Source organism: Lepidochelys olivacea (genome assembly GCF_965140295.1).
Source record: "Lepidochelys olivacea isolate rLepOli2 genome assembly, chromosome: 3".
Classification (NCBI taxonomy): domain Eukaryota; kingdom Metazoa; phylum Chordata; order Testudines; family Cheloniidae; genus Lepidochelys; species Lepidochelys olivacea.
Window position 1 is genome coordinate 148,606,410 of NC_140413.1, and position 15,731 is coordinate 148,622,140.

At 45.2% G+C, this 15,731-nt stretch overlaps 1 protein-coding gene across 8 annotated transcripts in view; it reads left to right on the forward strand.

The window, feature by feature from the left end:
* Window positions 1-375: 375 nt before the first annotated feature.
* Window positions 376-15,731, forward strand: part of TJAP1 (tight junction associated protein 1) — a 62,413-nt gene continuing 47,057 nt past the window's right edge. For 4 of the 8 annotated variants that reach the window (XM_084625229.1, XM_084625234.1, XM_084625227.1 and 1 more), the window contains exon 1: window positions 376-1,843. The gene's annotated coding sequence lies outside the window, so the exon portion shown is untranslated. Of the gene's footprint in view, window positions 1,844-7,125; window positions 7,327-15,731 lie in introns of those variants that run through there. The other 4 variants (XM_084625230.1, XM_084625228.1, XM_084625231.1 and 1 more) reach the window with 3 other exon arrangements.

The window sequence follows — 15,731 nt, forward strand, 5'->3', positions numbered from 1 at the left end:
GGACAGCCCAGCTCGGTGAGCTGCTCCCGGCCAGGGCTTGTCTCCATGGGGCAGCCCCGGCAGCCCCCCGTTACGCGGTGACTCCGGTGTCACCAGCCCGTGGGCAGCGGACGCTTCTGCGCTGCCCACACCGGCGCAGTCCTGTGCCGAGCTGCACTTCAGGGGGCGTCTACACAGCAACCCGCCGCCGCCGCCGCCGCCGCGAGTCTCAGCTCGGGACTCGCCCGACGAGGAGCGCGCAGGCTCTGCCCCCTCCCGTTGCCATGGTGATCTACCACGCGCCTCTCTTCCTCCGCCGTGCGTGACCCCTCCCCCCTCGATGACGCACCTACGCCGCTGCGTGGGGATTCCGCCGGATTACCCAGCGAACCCCGCAGCAAAATGGTGGCCTAAGCGGAGCGCGCGGGGCCGGGCCGAGCGGGGGCAAAGTTTGGGGCGGGCCCGAGACAGAACCGAACCGGGTCAGAACCGGCTGTAAAGTCCCCGGGAGTCCGGGAGGAGCGGAGCCTGACTGGTTCCGAGCCAGTCCGGGACCCTGGGGGGTTGAGGGAGCCCAGCCAGGTCAGAACCGAGTCCGGGGCGGGAAGGGGGCCCAACCGGGCCGGCACCGTACCTGGCTTCGAGCGCCCGGGTCCCAGCTGGGTCAGAGCCGGTCTGGGATAGGGCCCAGCCTGGCCAGGTCAGAGCTCCGCCAGCGCCAAGAGCGCCCCATCCGGGTCAGATCCGAACCGGGACTCGCGAGAAAGGGAGGAGTTCGGCTCTGCCCCCAGCTTGTCGCCCTCGGGCTAAAGGGGAGGGAAACGGGCAGAACTAGATGTAAAGTCACATTGGTGTTGGGGGAGTTGGGCCCAACCCGGTCAGAACAGAACTGGGAGACGTGAGCCCAGGGAGGAAAACTATCAGAGCCAGACAATCACCGCTGGGCTGCAGGGGCCAGTACAGGCCAGTACTGAATTGGGGACAGAAGAGGTGTATGGGTCAGGAACTGAGTCCTGGAGGGGAAGAGAGTGGAACTGAGCCAGTTTAAACCCAGTTGAGTCTGGAAATGGAGGAAGACTGATCCCAGAACTGAACTGGGTCTGCTTGTGGGCCAGAGAGGTCTAAACTAAGTTTGAATGGAACCAGATCCTTATGGAGTGAAACATGGGGAGCGATGTGTATTTTGGGGAGAGACCGTGATAGCCACAACAAGAGGGCTTTGGAATTGGAAATGAAGTGAAGCAAATTTGAGACAGTTTGTGTTATCTGTGTTGAAGAAGTCAGAGTAGGGGAGAGGGAACAACACTGTTTCTGTGGCAAAGCAGAAGGTCGGGGAGGAGAGAGGATCATTTACCAACTAGAGACCCTCCCTGGCACCAGGCAGCATCCAAGAGACTTTCTGGAAGAAAGTTAGTGAATCTGAACAGATCGCAAGAAAAAGGAAAGTTTAGAGAACAGCAGAGCTGAGCAGATGATACTGAACCACATCTGGATCTGGTCTAGAGTGTGAGTGGGAGACAACGGAGTAGGAAAGAAGTGAAAGGTTGAGCACTGGCACCGGGATTTGTAAACGGAAGAGGAAAAAAATATTTCCAACTGAAATTGCATTAATAGGCAAAAGGGTGAGCGAGTGAGCTGTGAGTTTCTCTGAGCTGGGAATGGACCAGGTCTGAGAGAGGCCAGCTGGAGTGAGTCCACTGAAAAGACAGCCCCGCAAAATGAGACTGCTTCTTGCCTGACAGGGCTTCTCAAAGCTGCAGATCTGTATTTTGCAGAATCAGAATCAGTCCAGAGACAGAACTGATGAAAAGCGTCTGCAGAGGAGGAGGAAGTGAATCCCTTGGATACAAACAGCAGAGAGCAGGTAAGGAAGCCAGGAAAGAGGTGATGCTACATCAGAGCACACTCTGCTTTTCAATCCTGAAATCCCAGAGTGCAAATGTGTGAGTCGCATACCTAGCAAATGGTCCATCTGTAGGTCCTCCACGCTAGGGCATCCTCCTTGTCATATTAGGTCCATGTTATGTAAAGCGGGCCCAAGGTGAGATGGTAGATGGAGAAATGGTAACTGCAGGGTACTAATAAGAGAGATTGGGAGTTTCTGGGTAGAATTCAAGATTAGCCACTAGGCAGAATAGCTTAACTTGAACCAGGGCAGTACTAGTGGTCTTTGTGCCTCATGAAATGAGCACTTTAAAGCCCCCTTTTTCAGTGCTGAAGTAGCTGTGGATATAGCTCCTGAAATGAGTCAATGTGGACTGGGTCCAGGGAGCGCTGGAGCTATCCCAGCCTAATTAAAAAAAGGTCTGTCCCGCTGGAGCTGCACAGACAAATCCTCAGGATCTCTTTCATCCCTGGTCTGATCTTAAAATGTGGATTGACCTAGCAATTCACACCCCTGAGCACTGTTGCTGAGCCGCCCAAACCCCCAGTGTAGATGCAGCTAGGTTGATGGAAAAACTCCTCCTGTCAATGGAGGAAGTTTCTACACTACGGCTCTGCAGTGGCATAGCTGAAGCTGTGCTACCATAGCACCCATAGTGCAGACATGGCCTCTTGTGATAATTGTGATGTCTCAAATTGGGTAATTTTAGTAATTCCCTAATCTGCTAGGTAATTCCTTCTAGTAAATTATCCTTTGCATCTATGTTTTAGATGCTCTAATGCCAAGGCAAGTGCATGTCTGAGCTTGCCTGCAGTGGGGTAAGGAATGTGTGGAGATCAAGATGGGATGTTCCATTTTATGTTTTTTTTTACTTGTGCTGCCCTTCCTCACTCCTTTTCCCCTTGAGTCACTTTCAGTGTAAACGTCCTTTCCGTTTCTACCTGTCACTGAATCTGTACAGAAAGTATTGGGTACCTGTACTTAAACGGTGTTCTGTGTGTACCAGATTCAGAGTGTAAGGTCAGCATTTAATCTCACTGGTGTAGCCTGCAGCATCAGGAGTCCTTTCTCTGCTTTTAGCTCTCCTTATAGGCAGCCATGTGGCTCATATAATATACAGGGAACACACTCGGGGTTGCTAAATGTGGCCTATAGAGTTCCACAATGCAGCCTGTGGCTACTCTCATCTTTAATATCACCGAGCCACTTGGTGATCAAGAGGGGATCTTACTTCTGGGATCTGTTGCCTCTGTATCAAAGATGCATTGCAGACTTCTACATACTGTGTTGAGTAGTTGTGGCTCTCTGCTAGTTGCTTGTTTTGCAGATTTCAAACCCTGAAGTATGTATGATAACACCCATTTTTTCATGTTCTGTGTGTATATAAATCTCCTCACTGTATTTTCCACTGAATGCATCCGATGAAGTGAGCTGTAGCTCACGAAAGCTTATGCTCAGATAAATTGGTTAGTCTCTTAAGATGCCACTAGTGCTCCTTTTCTTTTTGCGAATACAGACTAACACGGCTGCTACTCTGAAACCTATCTTTTTCCTGTCTTCCTAAATGGCAGCTGGCACAGAGTATAAAAGGGCCCTGGAGTTTGGGAAGGGTGTGCTTCTCATCAAGGATCTGCCCCTTGTATTCAGGGTGGGTAACTGATGCAACACACTTCGGCATGGTGGTGGGTATCCTCTGGAGAGTGTGCGGTATATGGAGCTGCATGTAATATAGGATTGTGGCAGTTGGCCTTCCTTGCCTTATGGGTGCTTTTAAGGGTGGAGCAAGGACAATCAGCTCAGTAATGGCAGAATAAATGGAATCGACTAAAACCATGATTGTGCTTTACCCAGTGGCCCTAACTAGCAGGTCACATGCTTCATAATTTGTGCAAGATGAGATTATTACACACACTGGGGGCTTCTTACATCCCTCCTTTTGCCCCCACATCTCCTTGTCTGCCTTCCTGTCCCCTCTATTTTGGGGACTCCCTGCAAAGCCCCCTAACTCCTTCTTCATGCTTTGGCCTGTTAGTGTCCCACATTTTCTCCTTACCACCACAGCAGGGGTTTTTTGTTCCCCTCCATTTCCTCCTGTGTTATGTGACATCATCTCCCAATATCCCCTCATGCCAGTGGTTCTATGTGCACTTCATTCTCATGTGCCCCCTGTGCTAGGGGCTCTGTGTTCCTGTTCCCCTCTCCCCATACTGGGGTCCACCAGTCTCTCCCTGCCTTGTGTTCTGTGTGCCCCGTTTCTCCCTCCCCCATATCAGGGACCCCAATTTCCTCTCCAAACCAGGAGCACTGTGGGCACTCCCATTTCCCTTTCCCCCACACCATTATTCTTCTTTCTGTCTGTGAGATGTCATTTAGGGTGTTAACATGTTAAACTCTGTTGGGAGGGTGTCTTAATGCGTGCTATCAACCAGTAGTTTGATCTGTACACAGTTGCAGAGGTGCTTGAAGCTGTGGCTGTGCTAGTCAGATGGCTGGGGCTTCATGTGTCCCCCATTTCCCTCCTTCGGTTTTCCGATTTTCTCCAGAATCAATAGGGTTCTGGCCATTGATACCTAGAACATTCCTTGAAATGTTGGAGTTGATCAGATTCAGAGTTCAAAAGTTATTGCATTACAGCTAAACAGAAATGTTGTTGAGTTGAGTAAGGCCTTCACAAGCTCGGCCAAAGACTCTTCCATTCAAAGTAAACTTGGTGCCTGAGAGCCCTGGAGATTGGCATTGTGTATCAGGAGGTGCAGCCTGGGTAGCAGCAGGTGGGCTTCCCATCCTGATAATATGCCTTACTCATTTTTAGGGAAAGGGCATTTAAAGTCGTTGTGGGGACTCCATTTGTTTCCGCACTCCAAACATTGCTGCATGGGACAATTCTGTAGGGCAGGGTCACAGCCAATCCACATATTGCTTCCTCAGCAGCAGAGGGATAGCACTGTCAGTAGTATGCGTGATGAGAATTGCCAAATACGGGTCCAGTTCCCTCTGCCATTGCTGCTTCTGCCGTACTGTATGCAGGAGACCCGCAGGCACAGTCAGTTGTTAGATGGAGTTGGGGTGGAGCAAAGGGAGGATGCCCACCACAAGAAGGGGGACTTATCTTGTATTCTTGTTGGCAGGACTGAGGCTGGAATTGTCACGAGGGGGCAGATATGTTAATGTTAGTGACTCCCAGCCCCCATCTCCACACTTGAAGGTTTTGTGGATTCTGCCCTTCAGATACAAATTAAGATGCCTGAATAGGACAGTTCAGTCTGTCACAGTCATGCTTTTGATCCTTGGCCTCTACTCAGACTACTTGCTAGGCTTCAGTTAGTGCCAAATATGTTATGGATACCTCTTCACTAAGGATGGGAGTGAACTGAACCCCCTCCCAAAGTGATATCATCCAGGGACCAACAAAGAGCTGTGAATGTAGATTTCTGCCAACTTGGCCAGTGCCACAAAGGTGAAATCATCAGTCCTCTTTCCCTGAGCCAGTACCTCTGCATAAAGTCTGCTGTTTTATCCAAGACAGATTTGTAACTGCATTGGAGGAATGTTACTTTTCTCAGGTGAAGTATCTTTATAGACTGGATTGAGAGGAAGGATGATCTTGTGGTCAGGGCACTGGCCTGGGACACAGGAGAACTATGTTTTGTTTTTGGCTCTGCACAGATTTATCGTGTGAACTTGTGAAAGACACTGCCTCCCTTTGCCTCCTTTTCTCAGCTACATATAGGGTTAATACTGCTCCCTAGTGAGGTGGAATTGAGGGGGTTGAGCACCTCCATTAGTGCTTGTGTGGTGCTTAGATGCTTCGGAGATGAACACCATAGAAATACCTACAAATAAATAAATTTAACTAAGGTGTGACTTGCCTGATGCTCAGAATGAAGGAGGAACTCGTGTGGTCCACTATCCTGCATGCTCTGTGGAGTTATGAAATTGCTGTAAAACGGCCTAAGTTACACCCCTGTTCTATTTAAAGGAGGAGGGCATTCTAAGAAAGCCCCTAGCGTCTCTGATCTGTACATTTGTTTCCACTGTTCACATGCTCTCTTGTATGGCTGTGTCTTTACACATGACTCAAATTTCCTCCTCTCCTTTCTACCCCTTCCTCACGTTTAGACTTGGAAACTATTCTCTTGTTTGCCAGCATGTCAATGTACTTTCTTATTGCTAATGTGCTCAGACAGGGATGCCCCAGAAGCAGCAGCTCACAGTCTATCTTGTGTCTGGAATGACATGATACACTCTGGAGTGTCTTACTGGAAGTTATGCTTAGTGGATTGCTAAGGCTTTCCAAACTGCTATGAAGGCATAGCCCCAGAGGGGTATGAGTCCCATAATGCCAGGGTGGGAATGAAGAGTTACTTGGAATGCTTTATTCATATCACTTGCATCAGCTCTGTATTCCTGGCCCTGTCCAGTGCTAGGTGTTGAGTCCTGGAAGGCTCCATATGAGAAGTTAAAGTGACTGACTGTATTTTTCAGTTAAATGGAATGAAATTCAATGAAGCTGATAGGCAACATATTTAATACTGGTTTAAAAAATACTTTCACACAATGCATAGTTAATCTGTGAAACTCACTACCACATAATAGCATTAGGGCTAAGAGTTTACCAGGATTCAGAATGGATCTGACATTTAAATGAATGAGAAGGTCCAGAGATTTACTTTTGTTATAATGTATGTATTTTAAATGGAATTATTACTCTTGTGCTTCAGCACATAAACCAACTCTAAATGCTGAGGTTTACAAGGAGGAGGAAGAAGGTATTCCATAGCTGCCCACTATGATTTTCTTGCATCTTCTTCTGAAGCATCTAGTACTTGGCAGTGTCAGAGGCAATATTCTGAATCAAATGGACCCCGTGTCTGATCCAGCCTGGCAGTTCCTCAGAGGTACAGTACATCTTTGCCCTGTCACATTGCCTGTTAAATCTTCCTCTTTATGATCATGACCCTTAAAGATCACTCTTTTTGGTCCTAACATTTGAGGGTTTTAGAAGGTCTTGGGGGGGAATCTTGGGGATTTAGTGCAGCCTCTAGCAGCTAACTTTCTCTTATCCATGAATGGGTCCTCCCTAGACCTGTGGGTATGGCCTCCTTATTCTTGGTGATTAGGGGACATCATCACTCTATGCTTCTTTCAGCTGGTGCTAGAAGGAAAAGGAATGTGTGGAGTTTGGCCCCTCCACGTTGTAAGCTAACAGTGGACTTTAGTCTGAGAGGTGCTGGAAGCCTTGCTGGCTGGGGGATGGAATTCTTCTAAGGACATTCTAGTGAAATCTGGTATGCTTTTATGCCAGCTAAAGCCTTCTTGTTCTGCAAGGCATTTCCGTTGTCCCATTATCTACCTCCATCTGTGCCGAGGACCTAGAGGTGGTCGTGTGCTGCTTGTTCATGTGGTCTTGCTGACTGAATCGGGCAGGAGAGATGGGCTATCAGATAAGGCAAGAGGTCCTGGTAAGTGGCTGTGGTGGGGAAGTGTGTGTAAGAGAGCATTTAGTAGCAGTGTATGTCTGAGCGTGGCAGGAACTGTTACAAAGGCCATGGAAAAATTGGAGGATTTCCAGAGCTGTGGATGGATTCTAGCCCTGAGATCTGTGCACACAACTCCCATGGATTTCACTGGGTACTATTCATGCATCCTAGGGCAGAATTTAGCCATTTGTGTGTAACCATGTTCAGTGAACAAACAGCTAGTGATTTCCCCAGCTAGTTCTGAGCAATTGCCTGTGTGATCGTGAGGGAATAATGTTGAGAAGTGAAATGATGCAGAGTCAGATAGTAGGACTTCCTGCAGGGCTCAGACTGACTGCCATGGGTTCCTGCACTAGGTCTGATCTGTGGCTGCTTCACTTCATTGACAGTATGGAACTTGGTTTGTGCTGATGGAGGAGGCAGCTGAGTGCTATGCATTGATATAACAATTTCAAATGCCCAAGGGTCAGCATTCCAGTGTTTAACTCTGCTTACAGTTAGAGCTGTGGTTTGCACAGGAACAGTGTCTTGGGCCAGGTTCTGTCTTGTTATAATTTATCTATGAAATGAGGTTGACTGACAGTGCTGCAGAAACCACAACTGTGAAATTTCCAACTGTTGTACATGTAAAATCTCAGCCTTTATGTGGCATTAATGTAACTTACTGACTTTTCTTTAAAGTCAAAAGAAGAGAAGGGGAATTGCTTATGTCTGTTGGGGCATTGTACCTGGACTTGTATAAAACCTTAGGCAAACTTGACTCTGTGGCATTTGTTTCTAGTGAAGATCAAATGTTTTCCAAGTTAATTAGACTAGAATCATAGAAGTGTAGGGTTGGAAAGGACCTCGAGAGGTCATCAAGTCCAACGCCCTGCGCTGAGGCAGGTCAAAGTATACTTAGACCATCCCTGACAGGTGTATGGAGGCTTTTAAGAACAGGTTAGACTATGATAGGAATTCTACAACTTCCCTTGGAAGCCTAATTCCAGTGCTTATCTATCTGTATAGTTTGAATGCATTTCCTAATATCTAACCCAAAACTTCCTTGTTTCAGAGTAAGCCCATTACTACTTGTCCTACCTTCAGTGGACACGAAGAACAATTGATCACTGTCCTCTTTATAACAGCCCTTAACATATTTGAAGACTACTCTCAAGTCTCCCCCCTGCCTCTCCTCTTCCCCCCCCCCCCGCCTCTTTTCTGAAGACTAAACATGCCCGGTTTTGTTAATCTTTCCTCATAGGTCAGGCTTTCTAAACCTTTTCTTGTTTCTATAGCTCTCCTCTGGACTCTCTCCAATTTGTCCACATCTTCTTAAAGTGAGATGCCCAGAACGGGACAGTACTCCAGTTGACACTAGTGCCAAGCAGAGTTGGACAGTTACCTCTCATGTCTTATATACATCACTCTTATTATCTTTTATGCACCAGTCCTATACATCCTCTAGAATATTAGCCTTTTTCGCAACTGCATCACATTGCTGGTTCATATTTAATTTGTGATCCAATATAACTCGGCAGTACTACTGCCTAGCCAGTTATTCCCAATTTAGTATTTGTGCATTTGATTTTTTCCTTCCTAAATATAGTTCTTTTCACTTACCTTTATTGTATTTCAGCTTGTTGATTTCAGACCAATTCTCCAATTTGTCAAGGTCATTTGAAGTCTAATCCTGTCTTCCCAAGAGTTTGCAGCCCTCTTAGCTTGGTGTCATCTGCAGATTTTTTTAAGCATATTTTATATTGCATTATCCAAGTCATTAATGAAAATATTGAATAGTACCAGATCCAGGACAAACCCCGCAGGACCCCAGGTGACGCATTCCCCCCCAGTTTGCTAGTGAATCTTTGATAATTACTGTGAGTATGGGGGTCAAGCACTCACTTTGTAGTAATTTCATCTAGACCACATTTTTGTAGTTTGCTTATGAGAATGCCATGTTGGGACTGTGTCAAAAATCTTACTAAAAGCAAGATATATCCTGTCTCTTGCTCCCCGCTCTCCCCCCTAAACTAGGCCAGTAGTTACGACAACAATTTTTTTTATTGTTTTAGCATGTGCAGCTTCTGGTAGGTGCTCCATGGTTCCTGGTCCAAATCTGCAGCTTGAGCATGTGTTGCTGCACACGCTCAGTGTGATTTTCACATACTCCTAAAACAGGAATATCTGAAATGCTCTTGCTGTTCCTTAGTAAGGGCTGTGTCCCTGCCAAGTGGGAAGCTTTAAAAAATGAAAAGGATGCTGTCAACTCGAAATCTGTTGATATGAAACAGGCTAAAAGTAGTTGCAGCTGCTTCAGCTGCCCCAGATTCTCCCTGCTGGTTTGTGGTTTTAAATCTCATTGTCCTATTTTTTTTAAATATTTTTAATCGGAGCTGTTTTGAGCAACAGTATTAGAGAAGTGTGATTTTTTTGTTTTCAAATTGGCAGTGTCCCTTTAAACTGTTTGAGCTTTCTAAGCAGGAAGTGTCTGCGTAACTAATATATGAAAAACATATTTTATGTCCCCATATTCATAACTCAGCTTTCCAGGGGTCCTCTGTTCAGCTATGCAAGTTCCTGAAAACTAGCTTTGCTTGGAAGGATCTCCTTGGCCGTAACTCTTCATTATTGGTAAAGCACTGTAGTAGCAGAAGATGTTTATGTATGTACTAGGTGTTTATGTATGTACTTGCAGCAGGTTGGGAATGTAATTTGAGGAAGTCGTTTGCACCAGGCAGGGTTGATTCCTGAAAGTAAACCCAGCCTGCAGGACTAGAGAATTCTTATAGATTATGTTTGTAAATGTATCAATTTTCCCCTGACTTGTTAGTGCTTCTGTTCTAAAAAAAAAAAAAAAAGCCTCCCAGGTGTGTCTGAAGTGGCTCTAATCGGATTCAGTGTAGTCAGGATGCCAGCTGGGTGGGGAGAGCTCTATTACTGTATAGTACAGAAGATGATTTATTGCTAGACTGACAACTTGCAATATAAACATTAGCCCAAGCATGATCTTCTACCAAAACCCCGCCCATGCAGGGAGCCAGGAATCTTCCTGCCACGCGCCATAAATCGTTTATGGTTTGCTCATGCCAGTGCATTTGAGAAACAGCTGGGCACAGGGATTAGCAGTTTGCAGAGGGCTCATGCTGGGCTAAATTAGGGTCTGCTGCCCTGGTGGTGAATGCTGGTAGTGGAGAGAGTGGAGTGCAGGAGTGCTTCTCTTCAATCGGAAACCTGTTAGCCAGGGTGGATAAAAATCAGCATTTTAAAAAAAATAAAATCAGATGTTTTATTTAAATCAGATTTTTTTCATTTTATTATTATTTAAATAATTAAACAAAGATAAACCTGTTTAAAATGAAATCTGAATTTAATACAAAATATGTTAAGGCCTAAGCTACTTCTAATCTCTTAAAATATTTAAATAAAAAAAACTATGACCCTCTATCAAAACCTTTGAGTTAAAAGCTGTTTTTTCTATATAAAGAAACAATTGGGGGGAAAAGTAACTTTTGAGGTTAAGCTTTATAAATATGGCACAATAGGTCATGTACTATATTAAGAACTTGATTAAGGAGTTGTGCTACTGGATGCAAGAGACTAGCAAAGTCATCGCAGCCTTTGGAACCTGACCCCTGACTTCAGGAGACACCATCCTATATCTCATCAGGATCATCCACTGAGCCCAGATGGGTGGTCTTATACTCTCATAGGCGCTGACTTTCTAATGTGCCAGGGGGTGCTCGACCCCTGGCTCTGCCACAGGCCCCACCCCCACTGCACCCCTTCCTGCCCCGTTCCGCCCTGTTCCCCAATGCGCTGTGCCCTCGCTCCTCCCCCTCTCTCCCAAAGCCTCCTGCATGCTGGGAAGGAGGGGGAGGTACTGATTAGCGGGGTCTGCTGGCTGGTGGCAAATGCTGGGGGGAGTTGAGGGGGGGCTGCTGGTGGTGCTCCAGTCCAAGAGCACCCACAGAGTCGGTGCCTATGTATATTCCTATTTTTACAGCTGCTCCCTACCTTCGGTTTGACTGGCTCAGTTTTCAATTTAAAGAAAGTAATACCACAGAACTGATGGAAGTCACTAGCTAAGCATCTGGAACCAACCAACCAGAGTTTGTTGAAGTGCTAAATCAGCTATTGACAGCAGTAGCCTTTTCTGCAAGCCCAGAAAGAATATTTTTTTCACTTCCACTAGTTCATTCAAAGTTGAGAAATCAACTGGGAGTTGAAAAAGCAGGAAAACTTGTCTTTCTCTTCCAGTCTATGAATAGAAAGGAGATGAGATCTACTAGTTTTAAAAGTTGAAAGACAATCTAAATAACTTAGGAGACTCTCATTTTCAAGAGACTTAGGAAAATAAGCTCCAGCCACATTCACTTAGGCATATTTGAAAGTTTTCCAAAGGCTGACCTGAAATAATTAGTTTAATTCAGTTACTACAATTAATATTTCTGTTTAATAAATCATTTAATTGTAAATGTGAATCATGTTTTGATTGGAAGTTTATGTATCCAAAACTTTAAGGCTGTTTCGTTTTTAATAAAAATAAATTTTATATGCTGCTTTGTGTAATTAATTAAATTCTAGTTATGAGCTAAAAGTTAATTATCTGGTAAATAAATAAGCAACATATTCGCCATTTTCTATTATACTAAAAATGTACAATTAATAAGAATCTGAAAACATGAAGCTATATAATTGCTTCAATATATGTATATAATTATAGTGTACCCCCCAAGATAGCAAAAAGATGTACACACAAATCTTGTGTGAAGGCTCTATTTAGTTGTAAATCAGTGAAGTGAGCTGTAGCTCACGAAAGCTTATGCTCTAATAAATTGGTTAGTCTCTAAGGTGCCACAAGTACTCCTTTTCTTTTTGCGAATACAGACTAACACGGCTGTTACTCTGAAACCTGTGTTTTAATGGTTATGTCAATGAGAATGCACCTTTCTTTAGAAAATAACTGAGGTACAAATGGAAAAGTTGGTTTAAAATAGATTTAATACAAGCCTTTCCACTTGGTGATTTTAAATCAATCCACCCTGCTGTTGGCTCAGGATAGGCAGAAGGGCAGGGAAAGGGAAGTGGTGGTGTTTCAGGCTGTCAGGGTAGCTATGTGCTTGCTACTCACCAGCTAAGGTGGAATACCTGATTGATGGCTGCCCTGCATAGTGGGGAGATTAGCTGCTAAATGTAGGCAATCAATTGTGTTATTAGGCAGAATGTGGATCAGTCATTCCTGCCACAGAGGAGCTGAGAGAATATAAAGGCTACTCTCAGGGGCTTATTTTTGCAGCCTGGCTGTGGTACAGTTTCTCTGGGATTGCTGAATGTCAGCAGAACTGGACGTTGTATGATGCCACCCAGGGCTTTACAACTACCTTGCAGGTTTCAGAAAGAGTTCTACTGTAATGCTAAAGATGCCTCAGTGATAGATACACCATAAGAACCTAAATAGAATTGGGGTCTATTTCTTTCCTTCTGTCTTGGGTATTGAAAGAGTGGTAGTGAATCACCTAAGTATGTTTCTAGTGACTAGCATGTGGGAGAAGGACTATTTATGGTGAATTCCCCCTTCAGTCCCTAAAAGTGAGATGTTTCATAACACTGAATGTGTTTCCACGCTAATGGTACAGCATCTAGCACAACGAAGCTGTGGTGTTAATTGGTGTCTCTAGGTGTTACCATAATACACAGAATACTCAGACTTTACAGTCTAAATGAGACCAGCCATTATGTTCAGACATACTCTGCACATGTCACAGATATTAGTATGTTAGTTGTAGCTGGATTAGTGTCTCCATGAGCAAATCCTTCTGTAGGTTGTTTGGCTTGAGAATCCGTGTGGAATGTTTTTCAGCAAGGTCCTTGCATCCTTCAAACATAACAGCCATGTACCAGTGCCTCCAGACTACACCACTCTGTGTCATTGCACATGTCAGGCAAAGCCAGGGTCATGGACAAGGGCAAGACAGATGGGTTCTGGAAGCTAGTAAGCAAATAGTTTTTCTAATTCCATCGCTTTACAGACAGCCTCTCAGTCTGTTTCACTGAGCCACTGTACAGATGCCTCTCTCTGGAGTAGGAATGTTTTCCTCTCAATTAGTTTTTTTTAAACTCAGCTGTCATTTATTGACATTTCCTAACTGACCTGGCCATGCTTGCGGCCTGCAGATGAGCAGTGTGAGGTACTGCAACTCCTAGATGCATTGGGGTCTAGAAAAAGGGCTGAACAGCTTCACACTATCTTTGCTTACCTAGGTTTGCACTGATACATTGGTTTTGGGGATGCAGGGGAGCATGGCTCTTCATGTCCTTGCCAGAGTACTGAAGGTTCCCCTACATTTCACTAGCTTTTTTTAGGTGAAGGTATTCAGTCTCCAGTGTCAACCTGACCCTTGGCATCCTGAGACTGAGGTCAATTAGTGTCAAATATATTGGGGGCTGTTTATGTTATGGCCACCCAAGAACAGGGGAAACAATGTGGTCTAGTGGATAGAGAACTGGACTAGTACTCAGGTCACCTGGGCTCTGTTCCTGGCTCTGCCACTGACCTGCTGGCTGACCTTGGACAAGTCATTTTGCCTTCTTGAACCTTAGTTTCCCCATCTGTAAAAATGAGAGTAGTGATACTGATCTCCTTTTGTAAAGTGCTTTTAGGTCTATAGATGAAAAGTGCTATATAAGAGGTAGGTAGGTGTTACCATCTTTCGGGATCCCTAAAATCCATCTCTGTGGGAGAGTGGCCCTAAGCCACAGAATCTTAAAGTCTAGGTCTGGATGGCTGTTAAGCCAACGGACTAAATCAGATTCTTTACTCTTCTTTATATAGAACCCCCCAGGTACATAATGTGGCTAGAGAGGGGTGTGGTTGTACGATCATATTTCTAGCTCTCTTGGTTCTCCTGCTGCTGTTGGTGGAATGGACCCCTCCCCCACCCTGGAAATCAGTGCAAAGGATTTACCTTCTCCGTCACCCAGACTGGAGCTACAAGTTTAACCTTAAAAAGCAAAGGAGTACTTGTGGCACCTTAGAGACTAACCAATTTATTTGAGCATGAGCTTTCGTGAGCTCCAGCTCACTTCATCGGATGCATCCTGTGGAAAATACAGAAGATGTTTGTTTTTATACACACAAATCATGAAAAAATGGGTGTTTATCACTACAAAAGGTTTTCTCTCCCCCACCCCACTCTCCTGCTGGTAATAGCTTATCTAAAGTGATCACTCTCCTTACAATGTGTATGATAATCAAGGTGGGCCATTTTCAGCACAAATCCAGGTTTTCTCTCCCTCCCCCACCCCCCAACACTCCCCCCAAACAAACCCACTCTCCTGTTGGTAATAGCTTATTTAAAGTGATCACTCTCCTTACAGTGTGTATGATAATCCAAAAAAACTTGCCTTGAGGCTATTTGTCCCTAGAATTAGGACTCTGTTCCACAGGCAGCAGGTTGCTTGTGTGAGACTGTATCTTCTGAATCTTCCAGTATAACTCTGAAGAGAATAAGCCAGTGGCGGAAACCTCACACTGGCTAGCGTCTGTAGCTCTCTGAGGGGGGGAGTGGAGGGAGGGAGAGGAATAATAGAGGAATCAGTGGTTCCAGAGTAACAGCTGTGTTAGTCTGTATTTGCAAAAAGAAAAGGAGTAGTTGTGGCACCTTAGAGACTAACCAAATTATTTGAGCATAAGCTTTCGTGAGCTACAGCTCACTTCAGTGAAATTAAGCTCACACTGTTTGCTCCCCTGCCCAGCTGTGTAGTAAGTTAGCAGTACGTGTCTGTTCTTATTCTTCTGAAAGTAGACTTTGTTCTCTGGAGACTGCTAATCATGCCCCATGGGGGTGTAATCAGTTATAAGGTATTTAATACAGTGCAGGCGGGAACAGGCCGCCTGGCCGGGCTGGCAGATTACAACACTACAATTATAAAGGGCCCCTTTCCCCCCCTTACCCGCCCACCAGTGGCAGGATGAGGGTTGTACCAGGAGACAGTGTTAAACATACAAAGTATATGTGTGGGTTGTGGGAGGGAGAGGGGAAGCTGCAGAGACACCACCTATTCCTGAAAAAAGAAAAGGAGTACTTGTGGCACCTTAGAGACTAACATTTATTTGAGGATAAGCTTTCGTGAGCTACAGCTCACTTCATCGGCTGCATACTGTGGAAAATACAGTGGGGAGATTTATATACATAGAGAACATGAAACAATGGGTGTTACCATACACACTGTAACCAGAGTATAAGCTTTCGTGAGCTACAGCTCACTTCATCGGATGCATACTGTAGAAACTGCAGAAGACATTATATACACAGAGACCATGAAACAATACCTCCTCCCACCCCACTGTCCTGCTGGTAATAGCTTATCTAAAGTGATCACTCTGTTTACAATGTGTATGATAT